This window comes from Pelophylax lessonae (genome assembly GCF_965119305.1).
Source record: "Pelophylax lessonae genome assembly, chromosome: 2".
Lineage (NCBI taxonomy): Eukaryota > Metazoa > Chordata > Amphibia > Anura > Ranidae > Pelophylax > Pelophylax lessonae.
In genome coordinates, this window is record NC_138769.1 from 617,578,498 (window position 1) to 617,591,058 (window position 12,561).

Genomic DNA, 12,561 nt, shown 5'->3' on the forward strand with positions numbered 1-12,561 from the left:
GGGGATCCTGCTCTAAAGGGGGATCTATGGCATAGATCCCCTTTAGAGCAGGGTCCCTATAGATCCCCCATTAGAGCAGGCCAGGGCAGGTTCCCCATATAGATCTCCCCCCTTACAGCAGGCCAGGGTGAGGTGAGGTCCGGACCCTGGCCTGCTGTAGGGGGGGATCTATATGGGGGACCCCAGAGTGACCTAACCTCACCCTGGCCTGCTGTAAGGGGGGATAGATCTTTTCAGTTTTCAGTGTTCTTCTCACACACTCCTACCTTTTTTTTTCACCTGTCCCAGACCCCATCACAGCAGGCTAGGTTTTCTCCTCGAGTCCCCCTAGGATTTCCTCCTGCAGTACCATCTCACCGTCGTCTCCACTGGCTCTCTCCTCTCTGGCCTCTCATCTGCCACCGCTGCCAGGTTCTTCTGCTCCTGCCTGGCCTGGTGGTTCTCTCCCGCGCTCAGCGCTGCGCTGGGCGGCCGCTGCAGGGGTTAGTCCCTCCCCCAGATAGGCCAGGCGTGCAGGAACTGTCTCTCCAAACACCCCCCCCCTCCCCCACAGTGGGCGACCTGGCGGCTCGGATCGTATTCGGGAACCGAGCTGCACAGCCACAGCCAGCACTGTGACTGCAGTGAGAGAGTGAGTGAGCCAGGGCAGAGAGCTGCGAGTGCGAGTGGGCGGCGGCAGCCAGCCTAAGACAGTGTGAGTGACAACTGAACTGACATGAAACTGCAGAATGCCGAGCGGATCATGCGCCCCCCCCAGATGTTGCGCCCGGTGCGGCCGGCCCCCCCTGCACCCCCCACGCTACGCCACTGCTGTGCACCAACAACTTCCCTTACCCACCATTAAAAACAATGCCACTAATTCAATAGGTCCGGACTGTAATACCTAGGTGTGCTACAGACAACTGTGTGGAGCACCTCTTGTGTATACCAAAGGGGATAATACTCCCTTAAAAGACCACCAGAGTTGCAGCACACATAGGCCCCGGGGCTCCTCCTGGATGGACCATGGACCAGCAAAGTCACTATAATATAACAAATGGTATAGGAGAGGCTGCCTCCGCCTATCTAGAGACTTCCTAAGAAGGTGCACTGAAAAATGCAGGGATCTGAAAAAACACCTGTCCTTCTGAAGGTAATTGTAATTGTCCATAGCCCTCTTGTCATCAATGCTCAAACATGAATAGTGTGTTCCTCAGAAAACCTTGTTTTAGATATAGCAGGGAAATTCACCTTATTAAAACAGTCTCAATGGCGTGGCTGTACACCGGATTAGTGGAGCGAGCAATCTTACCCCGCCTTGCCGATCCTTCAGTGATTAGAACAGTTATAACTTACTAATTAAGTAGGGTACAGGTGGTCATGTTGAATAGGCTCTGCTCCAGCTTCAGTCTACTGTGTGCCAGATATAATCTTCATTCACATGTAAGTGATAGTGCTCTCGTCGTGCCAACAAGGGATCTAGCTCGCCGGGCTCCCAAGATCCTCACTCGGCTGACCCACGTGTGTGTCGCGGGGTATTCGGGTCACTGCTAGTAATGACGTGCCATCTTCGGTGTTCTTCCGGGTACCCAAGTTGTGCGCTTATCCAAAGGGACTTGCTCTTCCAAGAGTCCAGTGACGTATCTGTAACAGATTCAACCAATTTCTTTTTATTTTTTTGCATCCACAGTGATGGCACAGTGAAGCAATGCTCTGGCAAGGGGTTGCATGTGTCATCACCGATCATTGTGGAGCTATATGCATATATTGAGCAATAGTTGCTGGATACTTTTGAACGAAAGAACTTTACACAGTTTTTTGCGGTAGAGAGGGCACACCAGATCCCTGCCTGCCCACTCCCTCCTGGGAATCATCCATGTCACTTTATCCCAAAGCTCCTTCACTACAAAGATCGTTATAACATTCCTTCCATGGCTCACATCAAAGGGCCCATCGAGCTAAATGGATCCAAAATATCCCTTTTCCCAGATTTTTCTGTGAAAGTGTAGAAATTAAGAGCCCAATATGATGATGTGAAATGTTCGCTCCGGTCATTGCAATTTCATTATGCAATGTTTTACCCAGCTAAACTGGGTGTAGTGGCGAAAGGGGATCCCTACTTTTTTGATACCGCGAAGAGTATTGCTCAATGGTTGGATCGCAATGAACACCACCTTCCAAGATCTTGTACCCCTCTTTGAGCCTTAGAATCTCTCCCTTTTATAACAGATAAACCATCAGGGTAAGAAATTTGCCCAAAAATTAGCAAAAGTGGGGCGTGGCCTGAAGCTGCATGGAGGACGCTGTTCATCAGAGCTCCGTGGGCAGACCCGCTTTTAGTTTATCCTGCTGCTTATCTTGCAATCTCATTTATCCTATGGCTACTCCTAGTACCTCTATTAACAGCAGTGACATGTCCCCACCTCGTAAAACCACTGATACCGTCGCCAAATTGGACCGTCATAAATACGGACATGCAGGCTGAAGATGGCAGATCCTCCTCCACTGAAATGGAGTCTTCAGCACCAGATACCAATAAAGTTCTGGAGGCAATATCAATTTGGCAGGTGACCCTGACTTCTAAAATCGAGGCGGTCAAGGTAGACATCTCCTTGATTAGAAAAGATCTCCACAAACTTCGTGACCGCGTGTCAGAGGCTGAACACCGTCTGAGACACGTGGAGGATGCCATACCACCTCTACAGGCCTCCTCTGATCAGGCAAGTCATCATATTGCCCAGCTGCAGCAAAAGCAAGATGACTTATAAAATCCTAAGCGCTGCAACAACTTGTGCTTAATTGGCCTCCCGGAGGGGTCTGAGGGGTTAAACCCTACCACTTTTTTTGGAAGATATCCTTATTAAACGTATTTACGTATGGCCAGGAGTCGTTTTCGCAGTCCTTTTGTCGTGGAATGAGTCCATCGTATGGCGGCCAAAACGCCACCACCAGGTGCGCCAGCACGTGTCCTCATAGCCAAGTTCCTCAACTTCATGGACCAGGACGCAATCCTTCCTCTATCCCGTAAAAAGGGCAACATTCCATACCACAACACCCAGATCCTGGCGTTTCCCGACTTCTCGGCGGAGGTACAGTGCCAACGGAGCCGATTTCCAGAAAACAAACTTCTCCGGGTTCGACACTTCAAATAGGCTATGCTGTTCCCAGCCCACGTTCGTGTTGTGGGAGAAGATCGCGTTCATTTTTTTTATGAGGAGCCAGAGGCAGCTTCAGCATGGCTGGATCGGTTAGACCCTGTGGAGCTGCAGCTTCATCATCCTTCTGCCCACGGGTATATGTCTATGTTGCCTGGTTAACTTTTATCTTCTGACTAATGTTGATTCCTAAAAGGCTTGGCATTTGCCCCCCTCGTGTATTCACATACTGAAAATTTGCCATATTGGGCCCTTGACCTCACTACTCAGTTACAAGTCGCCGCACTAGGATGTACGCACTAGGATGTATGCACTCTCTATTACATTTCCATTACATTCTTTTCCTGCTGATGGAGCCGGTTACGTTTTCTGCTAACTAACTTTTCAAAGTGAAGGAGAGGGTCGTGCCCCTCCCTTAAGTGTGATGCCCCAGCTGATGTCCTACTGCATTACCTTGCCTCAGTCATTATGCTGGCGATTTTTTGTTTTTTGCAGTTCTTTTTTTGTTCAATTTGGATTCTATGCTCACACAAGTTGGGGTATGTGTAGAGCTGGGTGGGCTAGGGTTATGTTAATGTTCTTAGTGACTCTTAATCATATGCAACAGTCTCATAGGCCATAACATTTGTATGCTGCTTTTCATATATGCCCCATTCAAATATGTCCTTTCTTTGCGTTGTACTATACATTACCAAGACCTTCTTGGAACCCTGTTTCCGCTCATTTTTACTATGGCTCCCCTGAAATTTTTAACGTGGAACGTCCTCTGTCTTCGGAATAAAATAAAGCGCATGGCTGTCTTTTTTTTCTTTTCTGAAGACCCAACGGGCTGACGTAATTGTTCTAGTAGGGACCCATGCCATTTTCTCCTTGCTGTGTGCACTCAAAAAACCTTGGGTGGGATGGGCATTTCATGCCACCCATACTAGCTATTCCAGGGGTGTTCCCATACTCATCGCCAAAACCATCTCTTTTGAAATATGCTCGGCGGAGACAGATTCCCAGGGGAGGTATGTTTTTTTACTGACCAGTATAACTGGTAATTCAATCCTGATTTTGGCCTAGTATGTACCACCACCTTATAATACCACTGTCCTAAGTGGGGGGTTTCCTTTTTATGTCTAAATACCCATCTACACCAGCCATCTGGCTGGGCGATTTTAATATGGTCCCCAATCCCAGCTTGGATAAATTGAGTCGCAAGGCTAGTACATCACAACTAGACCGGGCAACTAGGTTTAGTAGCCTAATGGCAGACCTATCCCTTGTGGACACATGGAGACACCTGTACCCAAGGAGAAAAGCATATTCCTGTTTCTCTACCCCCCACTCTACTATGTCCTGGATTGATTTTATATTTGCCTCACAGCAACTCACCCATAGACTGCAGGCAGCAGGTTTTTGCTCCCGACTACTGTTGGACCATGCCCCGTACTGGGTTACCATTACTCCATTTACTAGGTCCCCTACATTAAACTGGAGGCGGAATCCATTTTGGATAACTACATTTCCTGATACTACTGCACTAGATGCAGAATGGAAATCATTCTTTCAGATCAATGACAATCCATCCACTACGCTAATAGTGTGAGAAACATTTAAAAAATATGCCAGCCTCCAAATGTCAGAACTTATTTCCAGGTTTAAGAAATTATCCAAAGCCTCATATGCCCGGGTGGTTGAAGAGCTATCAAATTTCTTAGCAGACTGAGGCTCCAAACAAGACTAGTGGAACAAATGTGCTTATGAAAAACTAAGCTGTTTTTTACTAAGCACGGGATTTTCGAACATGGAGGGTGCCCAGGTAAGCTACTAGCTTAGCTGACTAATTTAGGCGCTTGACCAATGGTAGTTATTACATTGAGTACGCCTGTGGATGGAATTGTTACAGATCCAGAGAAAATCACCAAAATGTTTGCTGATTTCTTTCAGGGTACCTACACCTCCGAGGTTGACTATCCGCCCCGTGTTCCTGAGTGCATTGCTTGATATTCTTACTTTTTTTACCCTGATGGAGGGAAAGGTGGCTACACCTCATTTTGTACAAATTTGTATGTTTTTTACTGGGGGTCCCTGTCCCTGTGTCACCTTAGGTGCATGTTTGGGGGTACAGACATGAGTGTTGTGCGGCGACCGCTGCGGGGGTATGTTCTCGCAGTCTGCCATGTTTTTTACTGCACATGGATATGGCCCCTCTGGGGCAAGCATACAGATCGTTTTGGCGCCCTCCGCCGCCATTTTGTGGGCTGTAGAACGATCGGTTCGGCCGCATGTCGGCGGCCATCTTAGTGAAGCCTCCAATGCATTTCCTATGCCAGCCATTTTCCCTGAGGTCTGGCTTATAGCCAGCCCCTTCCAGCAGCATTTCCTTTTCCTCTCAGGCAGCAAAGGACACAGGTAGCAACGATCTGCGGGCTCTGCACTGCATCTCTCTCGGTCTTCTTCTGTATACTGCTTCTGGCTCAGTTTTCCTTCTCCTTTTGGGGGTCTTCATAGCTGTGACAGTAGCGGTGGGCTGCGCACTCCGCAGCGCTATTTAAGGGGACAGTACATCATTTTTTTGCAATGTAATTTTTTCTTGTCTTGAGCCATGGATTCTCAGGAAAGCAAGTTTCCTCCAGCTTTAGTGGGGGGCCCCAGTTCTCCTGTGACTCCGCTGTGACCTGATCTGGCCGCTGTGGTTGCGACTTTAGTGGCAAATATGGAAACGCTGATGTCTGAACGGGCTGCGAGGAAACGGCCCAGGCTGTGTCTCTCTTCTGATTCAGATGGGGATATGGCTGCTGCTGCAAGCGTGCCCTTTTCAGGGTCCCGCTCATCCTTGGACCCCCCGGGGTCTGAGGGGGAGGCTGAAATTGAGGGTGTTGACACATCCTCCCCTGGGTCGCCTGAAGAACGGGCGACCATGGATGAGTTGATTGTTTCTGTGAAAAAAACCTTGCATTTAGAGGATGAGCCCAATCCTCCGGGCGTGGTGTCCTCCTTTGGGACGCACAGGGCCCGCAAGTCTGCGCAGGTTTTTCCCTGCCCAGCTGAATTTCATTACACTGTTAATGAAATGTGGCGCACGTTGAAACGTCCATTCGTGGGGCCTAGTCGGTTCAAATTGCTTTATCCTTTTGCGCCGGCTACGGAATCGCGATGGTGTGTGCCTCCACAGGTAGATCACACTGTGGCCGTGCTGAACAAGGCTACCTTGGTTCCTACTGAGGATACTCCGGTTTTCCGGGATCCCACGGACCGGGGGTTTGAGTCTCTAGCCCGCCATTCCTATACGGTGGCGGGCTCGTTGCTCAAGCCCGTTTTCGCGTCCGTTATGGTGGCTCAGGCGGTAGCTGATTGGATCAAGGTGCTTAGAAGCAACCTAGTGTCTGATAACGTGCTGCCTGCCTGACTGGAAATGGTGGACCAGATCCACCAAGGAGTCATGTATTTGTGTGATGCAGCCTTAAATGAGGCCCCCTTGGTGGCTCGCCTCTCGAGTGTCGCGGTGCTTAACCCGGCGACTGATATGGCTGAAGAGCTGGTCGGCCGACCAGTCCTCACGAAAAACAGTTGCTGATTTTCCCTATGCTGGCTCTCGCCTTTTTGGCGAGGCGTTGGATACCCTGGTGAAAGGTGTCACGGGGGGCAAGAGCACTATGCTGCCCCAGAACCCGAAGAACAAGTCTTTCCGAGGCAAGCGGGGTTCTGCGCCTAGATCCACTCAGGGGTCCTTTCGTGCCTTTCGGAACCAATCCAAGGGCAAGCCCTTCAAGGCCCAGAGCAATCAGAAGAAGCCCTGGGCGGGTAAGCAGAAGGCCGGCAACGCCGGCTCGGCGGGACAATCCGCCTCTGCCTGAAGGGGCGCCCTCACCCATTTCAGGGGTGGGGGGACGTTTGCGCGGTTTCCTTCAACTTTGGCTGCTCTGGATATCGGACAGGTGGGTCCAGGAAATCATTCGAGCAGGTTACAAGATCGAATTCCTTTCCAGGCCGGCGGACAGATTCTTTCCCTCCAATCTCCATCTGCTTCCGGGGCGTCTGCAGGATTTGCATCGGGCGGTGCAGGACCTGCTTGCTCAGGGAGTGATTGTCCCGGTGCCTCATCGGGACAGGTTTCAGGGGTTTTATTCAAATCTGTTCACTGTGCCCAGGAAGGAGAGCAAAGTGCGTCCTATTCTGGACCTGAAAGCGCTGAACCGCTTCGTGCGTTTTCGAAAGTTTCAAATGGAGTCTCTCCATTCGGTTGTGGCCTCCTTGAGTCCGGGAGAATTCCTGGCTTCGATAGATCTGAAGGATGCGTACCTGCACATCCCCCATTTTCGAGGGTCATCAGCGGTACCTTCGATTTGCTATCGCAGAGGACCACTACCAGTTTGTGGTGTTACCTTTCTGTCTCGCTTCGGCTCCAAGGGTCTTCACCAAGGTGTTGGCACCGGTCCTGGGCCTCCTACGGGCCCAGGGCATTGCGGTTCTGGGGTACCTGGACGATCTGCTTCTGAGATCAAGGGCCAGCCAGGACCTTGTGCGCGACCTGTCCATCACGGTACAGACGCTCCAGGAGTTCGGATGGACCATCAACGTTCAGAAATCAGCGTTGTCTCCGTCGCTTCGCCTTCCCTATCTGGGAATGGTTCTGGACTCTGCTCAGGCAAAGGTGTTCTTGCCGGAGGACAAGCTCCGGACTTTGCGGGACGAACTCAGGTCCCTCAGGGACAATCCGTCCTCATCACTCAGGACCTGCATGCGGGGCCTGGGGTTGATGGCGTCGGCCTTCAAGGCAATTCCCTTTGCCCAGTTCCACACGCGGGCTCTCCAGACGGAGATCCTGGCCAGGTGGGACAGACTTCCTCAGTCCTTGGATCTGGAAGTCTCCTTGAGTCGCCAGACCAGATTGGCTCTTCTGTGGTGGATCCAGTCCCCGGCGGTGGCGGAGGGCAAGTCCTTCCGCCCGGTGGTGTGGACAGTGGTTACCACGGACGCCAGCCTGTCGGGCTGGGGTGGAGTCCTGGGCAACCTGTCTGCCCAGGGCACTTGGTCGGAGGAGGAATCCTCCCTCCCGATAAATGTGCTGGAACTAAGAGCAATAAAACTCTGTCTCTTCCAGTGGTCGTACCGTCTCCAGGGCCTGCCTGTTTGTGTACAGACGGACAATGCTACCGCGGTGGCTTACATCAACCACCAAGGGGGCACCAGGAGTGCTCGAGCGGCCCGGGAGGTGACCGATATTCTGTCTTTGGCCGAGACTCATGTCCCGGCGATCTCGGCAGTTCACATTCCGGGTGTGGAAAATTGGCAGGCCGACTATCTGAGCCGCCAGACCCTGGACCAGGGGGAATGGTCCCTGCACCCGGAGGTCTTTCAGATGCTGTGTGCGAAGTGGGGATCCCCGGATGTGGATCTGTTCGCATCCCGGCTAAACCGAAAGGTGGAAAGCTTTGTGGCAAGAATGTGCGATCCGTTGGCGGACGCCTCGGATGCGTTGGTGGCCCCTTGGCATCAGTATCGTCTGATGTACGCCTTTCCTCCGAATCAGTTACTATCCCGGTTCCTTCGCAGATTGGCCTCGGAACCGCACATGGTGATTCTGGTGGCACCGGACTGGCCTCGCCGGTCCTGGTACGCCGACATTGTTCACCTGGCGGTGGCACCTTCGTGGCACCTGCCTCTACGGGAAGATCTTCTGTCTCAAGGTCCGATCTTCCACCCTGCTTTACGGTCGCTGGCTTTAACGGCCTGGCTGTTGAGACCCAGGTCTTGAAGGACAAGGGTCTATCTCCTGAGGTTATTCCTACCCTGATCAAGGCTAGGAAATCTTCCTCTGGTAAGATCTATTACCGTACCTGGAAGGCCTACTTCACCTGGTGTGAGTCCAGGGGGTTTTCCCCTCGTTCTTACTCGGTGTCGAGAATCTTTGCTTTCCTCCAGTCTGAAGTGGATCAGCGCCTGGCGCTGGCCACGATAAAGGGCCAGGTGTCAGCACTGGCGGTCCTTTTCCAACGTGCGACATTTGGCTCCTCCCAGAAAGGAGCCTTTGCTTCCATGGGACTTGAATTTGGTCCTGTCCACATTGCAGCGTGCTCCCTTCGAGAATATCAGGGAGATATCGTTGCCTCTGCTGTCGAAAAAGGTTGCTTTTCTTGTGGCGATCACTTCGGCTCGCAGAGTGTCGGAGCTGGCGGCGTTGTCTTGCCGCTCCCCTTACTTGATAATTCACAGGGATAAGGTGGTTTTGCGACCACCCCCATCCTTCCTTCCCAAGGTGATCTCTGATTATCACCTTAATGAGGACATTGTCCTGCCTTCGCTTTGTACGAAGCCTAAACATCCAAAGGAGATTGCCTTGCATTCTTACCGGTCGTCTACGGAATCCTTTCGGAAGACGGATTCCCTCTTTGTCCTTCCTGAGGGACCTCGGAAGGGCATGGCTGCGTCCGCAGCGACTATTGCCAAATGCTGTTGAGCATTGTTTGTTGCTGTTGCCCAGTTGGTTCTTACAGTGCATGTAAGATTCCTTTCTCTGATGTGGGTACTGCGTTGCCTTTTTTACGGTTGCGTCTCCCACCCCTCATGTCTATACTGCTTTGGGACATCCCAATTGTGATGACTTAGAGGAGGCGGCGACTGTCGGAGGACGTAAGAGAAAACGGAATTTTTGTAAAATCTTACCTGTAAAATTCCTTTCTCTGAGTCCTCCGACAGTCGCCGCCCCCGCCCCTCTTTTTGGGGTTCTTATTACCTACTGCTATGCTACCAAACTGAGTTGGGAGTGGTGATGCAGGGGGGGTATTGACCAGATAGGACAGCCCCCGTGGGTGTGTACATGCTAATGCCTTTTGTCTTTTGACTAAGTCTATATGCCTAGCTATTCCTACGGATAGGTGGACAATACCCAATTGTGATGACTTAGAGGAGGCGGCGACTGTCGGAGGACTCAGAGAAAGGAATTTTACAGGTAAGATTTTACAAAAATTCTGTTATTTTCTCTTCACATAGAAAACATCCATTTGTTTTTCTCTTCACATAGAAAACATCCATTTGTTTTTCTCTTCACATAGAAAACAATCCAAGACCTCACCTTGAGAAGTCTTCAGCCTTTTTACCCTCCTCAGCGCACATCGCTTCAGGAGGCATTCCTCTCCTATACTCACACCGCTTCAGGAGGCAGACATCTGACTGCTCTCCTCTACTTACACAGCGTCAGGAGGCAGCAATCAATAGACTTCCTCTGGACAACTTATAGAGGCCTTAATTTCCTCATTCTGAATAGCTGAAGGTTTTTCAACTTCCTTAAACCTTCCTGGCTACCTTTGCAGCCGACACCTTATAATAATTGGTGAATTGTCTAAACCAAACAGAAGTGTATCTCCATCTGTGACAACACTCACAGATTTACCTGACTTCCTGTCACAATATATATATAGAGAGAGAGAAAAACTCAGCAATATTTCTTATGTGCTGTAAAGTACTTTAGCATAAAGGCCCACATCCCTCTCCTTCTTTTGCAGTGAGCATCATTTATGCATCATTACATTGTCAGGTGATCACTGCCTATCACGTGGCTTTGAATGCCAGTCAGAAATCTCAGTTGTGCTGTCCTCAGCTCAAACTGATTAAGGCCATTAATAACAATCAGGTTACAGCATCTAGTACACAGCCCACATGGACACTTCTTCATAAAACTGAATCAGCATTTAGCATTTGCTTTAGCTTGTTCAGTTAAGTTGCACAGCTGCTCTAGATTCTGGCAGCACCAGTCTCCCTCATTGAGTTTCCAAGAAAGCAAAATCCCATTTGTTTTAAAATGGGGAAACATGCCTGGAGGAGAGCCAAGGTCCATAATTTGTGAAAGTCATGTGATCTAGCTCTCCTCTTATTACAGGAGAACTGCAGTAGCAGTTTACAACACACATCATGGGGACTGGTGGGGAAGTGAGTGGAGACCTTTGTACCCTGTGTGGGGCTGAAACAGCGCAGATACCCCTGGGGGAGACTCACGCTTTAGACTGCTTTTTGAAACCGATTCAAGGCCACACAGCCACCAGGGATTACCTTCAAATAAGGACTAAACATTAGTATAGTAACCCGAGGAGGCAACTGATTTGCTAGCCCTTGTAAGAACAGAGCTACCAACTACTATTCTAAATAATGTTTAATCAGGATTATTATGGATGTGTCCCCATCTCCACAAATTAGGGTTGGACCTGTTTGGTGCCTCTCTCTCTACTACTTCCAGATTAATTGTTGATTGCAGTGAAACATTTTTAAGCAATGGTCTGGCCCACGTTAAGTGCCTGAAGAAGCGCAATGGGTGCAAAACATGTAAAGCTAAGATAAATATAAATAAATGGATCCATCACCTTGATGTTGGTCACTGATACCTACCTTTTTATACTGGAATCCTCGGTGGTTCAGGTTTTAACGATTTTGGATTTTTGGGGTGCAATACATAACACCTGAGTTTAATGTTCCATTTTAAGGCATGAGCAAGTATAGAGGTTGTTAGTCCTCAGGGATTGATGTTGTTTCTATTTTTATATATCTTTTGTAAATGAGACATTTTAATTAATATGTAATAAAATATAATTTTTATATAACCCAGTGATTTGTAAGATTGTTGTGCCATAAAAGTTCTCAATTTTTCACTAGCAGCGTAATTTAGGATGGGGCCCAGTTTATTATAACAGTGTGCACGGTGCCACTCTGTGGTAACACTCACCTAACTATCTCCTCTCATTACAGAGTGTTACTTTGTGAGGAACACCACACACTCCACAAAGTTGCATGCAGTTTATGAGGTGTAAAATGCAAGCACACTGTAGTGACCTGCAAAGAATGAATAGCAGTATCCAGTCTCCATTTTAAATAGGCCCCTTTGAGTGGTTGTGGGCTGGTGACAGGCATTGGTGATGCTCAGGAAAATTTAAAGGGTAACTTAACTTTCGTGGGTAAAAAAGTAGCAAATACAAAAAAGTAACATATGGCGCTTTTCCACTGCATGGAACCGTACCGGTTCGGCACGCTTTTGTGCTTTTCCACTGCGGTACCGCATGGTATAGGGTCGGAACGGTTCGGTACGGTACGGTATAGGTTTGCTTTTCCACTGCATGGAACCGAACGGTACGGCTCTGAAAAAACAGTACCTACTCGATTGTGGTTCCAACAGGTACCAAACTGGTACCATATCCCACAATCCTTTGCATGCAGTCACTACTAGCCACTGATTGGTCAGAGAATCACACCCACCCCGTTGTTATCCCACCCACTTAACTTTAGTACTACTTTAGTGGAAAAGCAAACCTATACCGTACCGTACCGAACCGTTCCGACACTATACCATGCGGTACCGCAGTGGAAAAGCAAACCGGGCCGAGTAGAGCCGAGCCGGTACTAGCCGGTACTTGCAGTGGAAAAGTGCCATTAGTGTATACAATTGTTACACAAG

At 49.6% G+C, this 12,561-nt stretch overlaps 1 protein-coding gene across 1 annotated transcript in view; it reads left to right on the plus strand.

The window, feature by feature from the left end:
- Positions 1-12,561, plus strand: part of PARP4 (poly(ADP-ribose) polymerase family member 4) — a 351,198-nt gene that overhangs the window by 64,722 nt on the left and 273,915 nt on the right. The window lies entirely within an intron of this gene.